This window comes from Buceros rhinoceros, unplaced genomic scaffold, assembly GCF_000710305.1.
Source record: "Buceros rhinoceros silvestris isolate BGI_N320 unplaced genomic scaffold, ASM71030v1 scaffold2762, whole genome shotgun sequence".
NCBI lineage: Eukaryota > Metazoa > Chordata > Aves > Bucerotiformes > Bucerotidae > Buceros > Buceros rhinoceros.
In genome coordinates this window covers 21,347-31,760 of record NW_010398137.1, presented here as the reverse complement: position 1 = coordinate 31,760, position 10,414 = coordinate 21,347, and positions in this window count along the sequence as shown.

The window sequence follows — 10,414 nt, the reverse complement described above, 5'->3', positions numbered from 1 at the left end:
CCCTACACAACCTTATGAGAAAAGCTTTTGTAAAAAGCATTTGGTCACCTTCTACAGATATTTTTTAATTTGATGAGGATGAAGGCGACCAAGCATATGACCAGATCTTTCTCAAGCAACTCCATCATTCATCCATTTCAGCAGAAATAAATAAAAGAATGTGATCTCAGTAGCAAAGTGTTCATTTCCTTTCTTTAATTAAAGGAAAACAGTGGCAACCTACTACATTGCTGGAAATCTGGCCTCAACACCATCCATTTAGAAATACCATGCAGGTGCAGCTAACTGACAAAAGACAGGCTCAAGAAGAATGGACAAATGTACAGGAAAATCCCCCTCGAGGAGGAGGATTTCTTAACGCACAAAGCAGAAATACACCTTACGATACAACAACATACCAGAGGAAGAACTTTACTTGCTTTTTATCTACTGAGTAAAAACCATGGAAGATACAGCTCTTCCTAATAAGCCTTTCAGTAAGACAAGCATCCAAAACACACATTTCCCTTAGCTGCAATGCTTTTACAACACAATTTCATCACAGAGCTTCCCAGATGTGTACTCTGCAGAAATGCACATTGATACACCACCACCAAATCACTCAAAACTAACAGAGTAAAGCTGGAAAGAATTTCATGGGGAAAAAAAGGTAAAGCATATCAATACATGAGTGAAAGCATTAGAGAAGTAATGCCCATTCTATTTCACAGGGTATTTAGCAGTCAGTAGTGATAACTTTTGTCCACAAGAACACTTCACGCCTTCATGAGACACAAACTACCTGTACTCCTCTGGTTTTAGAACTCATTTGCTAACCTCAACTCATGTTCTTGAAGAACATGATGATAGAAAGACTCTTCCCCTCATTCCTTTTCTCTTCCCCTTTAGGAAGGGGGTTAATAGAGAGCATCTGTCATCTGTCTAGTGGCAGCCCAGCCTTAACCCATTACAGATTTACTGGCGCCCAGTGTGGGGCACAATCAGATTTCCCAAACAGTTTGAATTCCAGCTGACTCACTTCAGAAAGTACCAGACTTTTTTATCTGAGAATCTTTAAGGGTTGGACATTAAAACCATCTGCTTACATCATGTCAGTGCTGAGAGCAGTATTGTATCTTTAGAATTTGCTTCAGAGTTAAGGGTCGCAGTGTCATCTGCCGTATGTGTGTTACTGTTTACTCGTCCTTAGTGTTGATTTGACAGCTATTCGTTCCCGGCGCTGGGTGAACGCCACTGCTTTGTTGTGGTGTTGATCGCTGATATACGCTGCGTTAGGTTGGGCAGTGACTGCAACTGTGTACTACAGGAACCACATACTAGATCCTGACACTACGTACACTTTTGTTCCTAACTTGGGAAGTTATACTTCTCCCCATCACGCCAGTCTATGCTGGGATTCCATGTGATTATGAGGGTTGCAGATACGGTTATCACAATCAAGATATCACATTACTATCATCATTGCACCACCACCGTGGGACACAGGATGGAGCAGTGACCTTGGTCTGCATAGCAGCGAGTGTCAGCCAGATCCTTTCTGCACCCCAAGCCCTGGCAGTGACTGTGACCATCCAGCGTTATCACTGCTGGGAGCAGACACTGTCTGCAGAAATGTGCCGTTACCTTCAGACAGCGCTGTTAGACAGAAGAGACCGAGCTGAAGAGTTAACATCACTGAACAGAATGAGTGCTGTTCCAACTCCAAACAGGACATAAAGCTACCAGTCTTCAAACTCAAACTTCTGAGCCTTTAATTATCTGTTGAGTTCCATTAACTAATAGAACTAAATTTAAAAAAACCAAATCCACAAACCAACTTATTTTTTCTATCTGATTTGAGTCACAAATATACAAATACATCTCAAAGATAAAGGAGAAAGCAATTTAGAAATGAGAAAAATTTCTAATCTCAGAGGAAAAGAAATAAATGGAGAGCAATTTCAAGGCTGTAAGTGTGAATGCAGCTGTGGAAGCTCTATTAATCTTAAATGAAACTGCATGCATGGCTAAATGTACACAGCATTGAAAATTTACCCAGAAATATCTGCTGTAGTGAGGCCAGAAATATATTTGTCAAAGATGATTCCTCTTTTGTGCTACCTCAGTTGGGAAAGGAAGAGGGTTATTTGAGGTTACTGATTTTCTTTTTAGTTTTGCACTATACATTTGCAACCGACAGACAGTTGTTTTGTCCATCCAACTGAATATTTTTCCCCCTCTAGAATTAGAGGTTATTGCAGGATGGTCAAATAAGAAAAATGAAGGGGAAAAAGAAACAATTATACCACAGGGAAAAATACACACAGCATGTCCCATGTAATGGAAGCTATCATAAATACAAAATCATATGGAAAATGAAAATTGTCTTCTACTACACAGTAAAACCTGGAGAACAGGAGTGAACACAGATAACAGCTTTCAACATAATCAGCTCTCAACCTCAGTGCTATTCTGCAAGTAAATTACTCTGAGCCATGAGAAAATTATAAATGACAAAAGGAAGTATTTATAGTTCACATAGTGCACTTCTCAGAAGTCATCGTCAGCCAGGCAGGCAGGCACTGAAGAAACCACAAATGCAATATTCATTTACAGGGTTCATCATTGTTTTCTGTCCCTCTGCACATGAGCAACGCTTGGCCATTTAGGTTTCACGTCCCTGAAGTGACAGCCTCAAAGAAGGCTTGCAGCATTAACTGCTCACTTCTGGTAACAGCTTCCATTAGCGCAGCATTAGTGATGCTGTCTGAGGCACTATCGATTTCTTAAAAGGAACTGAGTGCTCCTGTCAACAAATCTATCATTTTATTCAATATTCAGCATTGTTCAGCAAAGCTAAGCCTGCTTCCTCTCTCGCGTTCTCAACATCAAAACTAACCTGGAAGATACAGCTAGGACACACCATAATACCACACCCAGCAGAGCAGATGAGAGATTTCGAGAATGAGTTCTCAGCCCCTACCGACAAAGCAATCTAAGAGCCGAATGAGAATTTTGACAAAATTACCTAATTTCCCCTGGTACACACGATGGTCAATGATTCTCCCTTGGACCCGTGCCATAATCAATCTTCCCCTTGGCTTCAGCAGACCCAGAAAATGAGGCTTCCTCTATATTCCGCTCCAAGTACCATTCTTTAACTACACCTTTTCTAACAGACAAACAGCACTGTTCCCTTTTCATACAAAAGGAAAAAAAAAAAAAAAAAGAACAGGCAGAAGAGGGAATCGGTATGGTGTGTCATGGCTTAGTTAAGCTGCTCACAGAGAAAACTAACTGGTGAGTGGCAAGAATGCCCCTTCACAGCTATATCTCAGGGCTCAAATGCACGTATTGAGCCCCAGCCATGGTTAGGGTCATGCAGGAACAGCCACGCTGGTGTTTCTGCACTGAAAGAGGAAGTACGACCACAGCAGAGAAAGGCAAGCTGGAAGGAGTTGAGCTGCTGTTGCTATAGGGCAGCTGGTGCCCCATAAGCATCAGCAATGGCACCTCAGCTGGTCCTCCTGACCACCCCCAGCTTGGGGCTACCCCTTCATGTTCCCCTCCTTTTATGGGGAGATACAGCACAAAGGCTTGCAAGCATGACATAAGGTGGGAGAGAAGACAGAAAAGGAAGATGATGGAACACTATTCCTAGAGGGAGAGATTTCCTAACTGCTGAATTAACACCCATTTGAAAGGCTATTAGAGCGGCTATTAGAGGCTAAGAGCTTACATCAAGAGGAGGATACGTGACTAGATACTGTGGGAATCTGACCTATCATTACGTGGATTATTCCAGAATCACAAGCCCCGTGGTGTAGTCAGTGGTCTGACAATACCGACCCTGAGGCACGCTGAATCTCTGCAAGTGCTGCATAGCACAGATAATGTCTCCTGACAGACAAGACCCTCAGCCACGGTGATGAAGACAACAGCCCCCAGTGAACCAGCTGAGAGTGTAACTCATACACTAAGCTGATGTGATAAGGGCCTAGATAAGAACTTTTGGCTAACTGAAAAACCCTCCCCGTGTAATACACTCGAACTGCCCAATAGTCATACCACGTAATCGTATCATTAGTGCCTCAGAGGACACTTGTCATAATACCTTCTGAGGATATTCAGAAAAGTTTTTAATAACACAGATTGCAAGAGGGTGATGAGGCAGAAAAATGTCTCCCACCTTCTACTGATTTAGAATCCGTCAACACACATTTTCTTTCAAATACTTTTCTTTCTCACTTTTAAGTAGCTAATTTCTGAGAAAACTATTTGTTTATTATTGCAGTATTCTCTCTCACTTTTCCCATGTGATTTGACTGCAGAATTTTGTAACTTGAAAAGGATCGTGATGGATCATTTCCCCCTCACCTAAGTGTTTTGTTCTTTTACTCTCTTTGGATGAACCGAAAGAATAATTTTACCATAAAAAATTATTTCCAAACTGCTCAACTAATGCTTTACAGACACACATTCATAAATGTATTTTCCTGTCAGAAATAATTACACAGAAAAGAACCTTTCATTTTTTCCCCCTCTTGTAATAATCCCAGCTGTTAATTGCTTGCTATAAAGAAAAACAAACAGCATTGAATTTATGTGATTAGACATCCTATTTTCAGGAAAGCAAATTTACGGCAGATCGAAAACACTGGAAAAAGAAGTACTCCAGAAGTATTCCTTGGACATAGCATCCTCACCAATGAACCCCAATGGTATTTAGTAAAAGTCAGCTGTTAGCATGAGAGGAGGAACTCATTCTCTGTATCCTTCAAGCTGCTGTTCCTATGCCAAAAAGAAGTTCCCTGTTTGCAAAATTTTTGTCGTATGTGGAGCTGGGTTGATTTTGTTCTTTCTTTATCTCTTTCTGGAGGTCATTCAGTCCTCAAAAGCCACACGAACTGCCTCATTAGCAGTACCTAAAAGAAGACCTCCGTGTGGTAGCACAGACAGAACTTCCCGTGCATCACCTCACAAAATTACAACTACGGTATTTATTTTTTTTTTTACTCTTTTAAGGACAATTAAATATAATCCAGATTTAAAACAAAAATTCTTTCTAAATTTCTTTAAATATCACCACAAAAGAGACAACGCATTTTAAATGATGGCTGGCAAAAATCCAAGCAGAGGCTTGTTCCGTTAACCTCAGCTGCAAAAAAGCAGATAATAAACCAACACATTTTACAGGTCCCATAACAAGTGAATTGTTTCTCCTTTACTAGATTCCACTTTTCTCCCTTACTCTGTCAGATCCATCTTTCAGTCATCTCTTTCAGTCCTGTGCCCAGACTTCCTATTCTGATGCACTCATCAGAGATCAAAGGCAAAGTGACCCATCTTCTTACTATTTCAGTAAATGGTCTGTTTTCTACATCTTCAAGTCATGACACATCAACAAACTATTAAAACGCATCGTTTTTGATGAAGTCAGGAACTCCATCACATTTGAGCCTTCTGGGCTGTAATTACTCTCCCGTTTCTTTTAAGATCTCCACCCCCAAAATAAATCCTAGGACACTGCAAACATTTCTTACACCTGGTAACTGGAAAGCTGAATTACCTGACAACTCATTTCTCCCAGTGCAAACCCTCACCTCACAGAAACACTGTGTATGTCTAGCCGGGACGCAATTTGCTGCCTTTGGTATTTATCACATTTTAGCTCTATGCTAAAGAAAAAAGAAAAAAAACCCTTCAGAATATGTTTAAATGTTAGGACTTGTCTGACATGTTCCACAGTAGCCGGCATTTAAGAAAAGCATTGTAAAGTCATTCATTATTGCATATGATGCAGAGGATGCTTATAAACACCAACCAGCTCTTCTCTGCTATCCGCATTGCCTACTGCAACTGAACACAAAACTCTTTAAAACAAGAAAAGACCAGAGGAAGATACCCAACATCACCACCTGGATTCATTTTACTATGTGTAGTGCTGGTGAAGAAAGCCATATAGTAAAAAATACATTCTGTACGCAATTAGGCAGTGCATAGTTCTCCCTGGCAAGACTCTTCAGAGAAGTCAAATCCTAACACAGAAAATGAAAAAAAAAAAAAAAAGAAAGAAAAAAATTCCTTGTTTACAGTTATTTATACGGAAATAAAGTCCTGTTCTCACACGGGTGGTTAAGCAAGTGGGGAGGGGGGGTGACCTGTCAAAAGCTATAACATACAGTAACATAAATATATCATACAGATGATTCCTAGGTCACTATTTGCATCAGAAAGGTCTCTCTTCACATTCCTGTCACATTTAGTGTAAAAGCAGAGCCCAGAGCCACAGCAACATCAGGATGAAAACTGGGCAACCTGACAAAGCAGCAAACAGTTTTGAATCTCAAGATAAAAAGTTAAGCAAGGGTTTTTTTCCTCCCCTCTGAGCGTTGGAAGATCTGTGCTGAACCTCTTGTAATTTGGGAGCAGACTAAGGCTTCATTTTCCATTCTCCTCACCTAAGGCTGCTACAAGATTATGTGAAAAAAAAATAATAACCAACCACTCTTCACAGTCTGCTAAGAGAGAGCTAGAGTGTGCAAAAGGCGGACACGCAGATTATAACACGGAGAGCACTGACAGCTTCATACCTGCTGTGCCAAACTGACTGCAAAACCTCGGGATGCAATTACTTTATAATGATCCTCTTTTCCAACACTGGAGAAGCTACATCAATGTGCAGATGACACCAAAGAGGAAAAGTTACCTTTGTCTTACAGAACAAGGCAACTTTTTGGATTTCTCTTTCTGCCTGACATGGCAAAGCAAAAGGCCTTGTGAGAGATAAAGCAAGAAACAAACCAGGATGGGAACTGGAAAGAGAGCAAGCAGACATTTCAGCGCCCTTGAACCCTTCCTGTGGGATGCAGCAACCATCCTTAACTGTGTGCCCTTCGTACAAGCACGAACAGCAAGCAGAACGAAGGCAAAGCAGGGGAAGACTTCACCATCAAGTGCGTTTCTGTCGTAACCCCAACCCACCTATCCTCACGTGCTCTGCAAAGAGCCCTAGGGCAAGAAACGAACTCCCCAATCAGCTGAGAAAGTGCTGAAGTTAAGCATAACTGAATCAAAGACACACTAAGACCCGTAAACCAGCATGCGCTCTTCTTGATAAGGTGGAATATATCCTTTTTTTTTGTTTAAACCTTAGTGCAGGAGTGACAACCCACTCTTGTGCTTCTGTGTCCCACCACCTAACCCTTCTCTGTCCCTTCTCTAACCCTTCCCAGTCCTGCCCATCTTCCTTTTTGACGCACAACAGCAGGCAGCCAGCCTCAGTCCATGCAGATGGGAAGAGCTCATCAAGACACCCAAGAGCCAAAAGTTTTGTCTTTTGTCACCTTCTCTCAACAGGAAACTGAAACCCAAAAGCAAATGAATCTCAGCTTGCAAGCTCTGAGCATCTGACTGCAAGGCACCCTGTGTCACGGGCAAGGCATGAAAGCGAGTGTAAGCGGTTGGCAGTGCACAACCGTCGGAAAGCCATGAACTACTGAAGGACACAGCTCCACAGTGTAGCTGAAAGGTGTTTAAATAATTAAATGCAACTATTTATCTCTACATATGACTACCTATTTAAAGAGTGACCTCACTGAGTCCCTGCAGTAGGTACTCATACAAAGACATCTTGGAGAGCGGCAGACATTAGACTTGAAATATTAATTTACGATCCTAGAATAGCAACGGCTCATAGATCAAAAACGCTGAACATCATCGTGTATCCAGCTCATAAAAGACGCTTCCTTTTCTAGCTTATGATGCATCTTTCATACCTCTCACCTACACACAACATACTTTTTAATGCCTGTATTTCTATAAAAACACATACACATACACAGTTTATATATAAAGAAGTAGGAAAGATGTCAAGATAAAGGACCAAAGGATTCTAAAATTAGAGAAGGCCATTAGATCATTTGGCTCTGTAATTTGGAATACACAATTTAATCCAATTTGTATGTCATAGAAGCCAGCTTTATCTTTTGTCAAGCTCAATAATTGCATTTTTTTACGTGCCTTCAGCTGAGGCAGTCAAACTTGATTTAAAGCTTAAAAAAAAAAGAGGTTGAAAACCTGCAGGTTGCTACTGCAGTACGAGCTTTAAAAAACAAACTTCTAAAAACTCATGCTTCAGTTAAACAGCATAGCACCACGCAGCACTGTAATTCCCTACATTGTTACTAAAATAAAAATACTAAAAAAAAGAGCTATCTATCTAGAACAATCTACTTTGATCAAATGGATTTAATGAAGGACCATGATCTATTTGACAGCATTCAAAACTTGTTACTTTAAAGAATATATATGCTGTCATATTTAATAATATTCACTTTCTCACAAACCAGAACACATTCCAAAGCTTCCCAAAAAGCCTTAAAATATAATCTCATACTTCTTTTACTGAGTTCCTGAAACAGCTATGAGCAGCCAACATGAAACACCATATTGGGTGAAACTTTTTACAGACCAACCAAACTACAGTCTTACAAGATACATACACAAAAATCTATTCCAAACACCAACACTTCTTTTTCACCATCATCCTTTAAAATTATGTAACACTTCACCATCCCAACAGCTTCTGGTATTTTGAACAGCTGTGAAGTTTAGATATACCTTCTCTAGAAAGTATGAAAGAAACCACAAAGCATTCGGACATGAGGAAAATCCCGTATGACAGTCAGATCAGCTGCCTGATTTATGCCGAAAGCAGTTAATTTGCTGTATATGTCATTTTCGGTGAGAGTTACACGCTTGCCATTATTTGATGTGAGAACAGCTCTCCTGAGCCCAGTGCGTTTTCAGCCCCTTGCTCGGTACAGTCTTGTCCCCATGCAGTTTGGGCACTCTCCCCATCCCCAAAAGCAGCTCTGCACCGACTCGTGCAGGCTGCGCACACTCCAGGGATCTCAACCATTACACACAGTTGCTCTCAAGCTCCCAAAGCACAGAAACAGTTCCCGCACTGATGCCCACGGCCCCTGCCTCCAGCAGCTGATGCAGATCTGCACCAAGGACAGAATAAGGGGTATGGCTGTCCCTTTTGTAGAGGCACTGGAAACACCCACGTTCAGTAAGTTCATGACAGATTAGTGAAACAGAAGGCAGGCAGGCAGCTTCCTCCTGCTCCTGAAGTCACAGGGGACCAGATGTCAGCCCCAGGTGAGAGTGGCGGTCTCTGTCTCAGTGTGGCACAACTTTCTGATGTTACCCTACATCGTGGCGGGGGGGAGAAATAAACATTGCTCCTCCCTCTGGCAGAAACAAAGGAAATCCTCAGAGCCAGGCACTGAATACTTGAGCTGAATTTTATATTTGCCAAGTTCCACAAAAAAAAACCCAAAAAACCCACGAACAAAAAAAACCCCCCAAAACCCCCACGCTTAACACACTTGAGCAAGAAGGAAAGGGACAGAGAAAACAGATCCTGTCCACAGCGGGTGGCAATTCTACCCAATTTAGAACCTGTGTGGCCTTTTCAGACTTTTCTCTGAACATTAGTTAAAACGTTGCCCAGTTTACTTCACCCTCCCTCATCTCTACCTTGAACTGTGGACTCTGCTGGAGAGCTTTGAAATTACCAAAAAGCTAAAACATAAACATTTTTCCGCTTGTGAAAACATTATTGGGTAACTACATTGTGCATGTGAAAAAGACTCTGAAAGATTAACTTAAAAATTCACACACTTTGAGTTTCTTTCTCCAATCATCAAAAGAAAAATCACGATATTCCAAAACACGTGGTACAACACCAGCAGGTCTCAACCTCTCAACTGCACCATCAGGTAGCAGCCATCCTACTCTCCTCTACCACAAAACCTATCGCCTGCTGCACCCCGGTACTTGGGGTGATGCAGATCCCAATGGCAGATCCCAATATTGTATTACAAGTATTGTGGTATTTTATCTACTCCCCAAAGCTTCAGCTGCCGTAAAACTAGACAAGAATCTCTGGTTCAGCTTAAAAGAAAGTAACAAGTAAAACATGTGCCCCAAGCTAAGGGAAACCCACCCACCTCCTCAAAACACCAGAAAGTGAAAAAAAGAGAAGTGCATTGCGTAAATACAGTTTCTTTTCTTACAAGACGATCACACAATTTTGAGTAAGATTTTCACATGCTTGCTATTGGTAGTATTGGCAAAAAGTAGCAAATACACTATATGACACACAGCAAAAGAGCTAGTGCAACCACAACGTTATCAATAAAAAATGAGCCTCCAACAGCATCCTGCCAGGACTATACTCAACTCAGCTCTCCTCCTGAACACAATGGTATTAATCTACATCAAGGATAAAGTTCCAGCTTTCCTAATGCAATACTCTGATGCCACCACTGTGAAAAAGCTAACAGCTAAAGGTCACTGGCATCACATTTCAAACTTTAAATGAAGAAATTAATACATTTATTACAGCATTATATGTGATCTA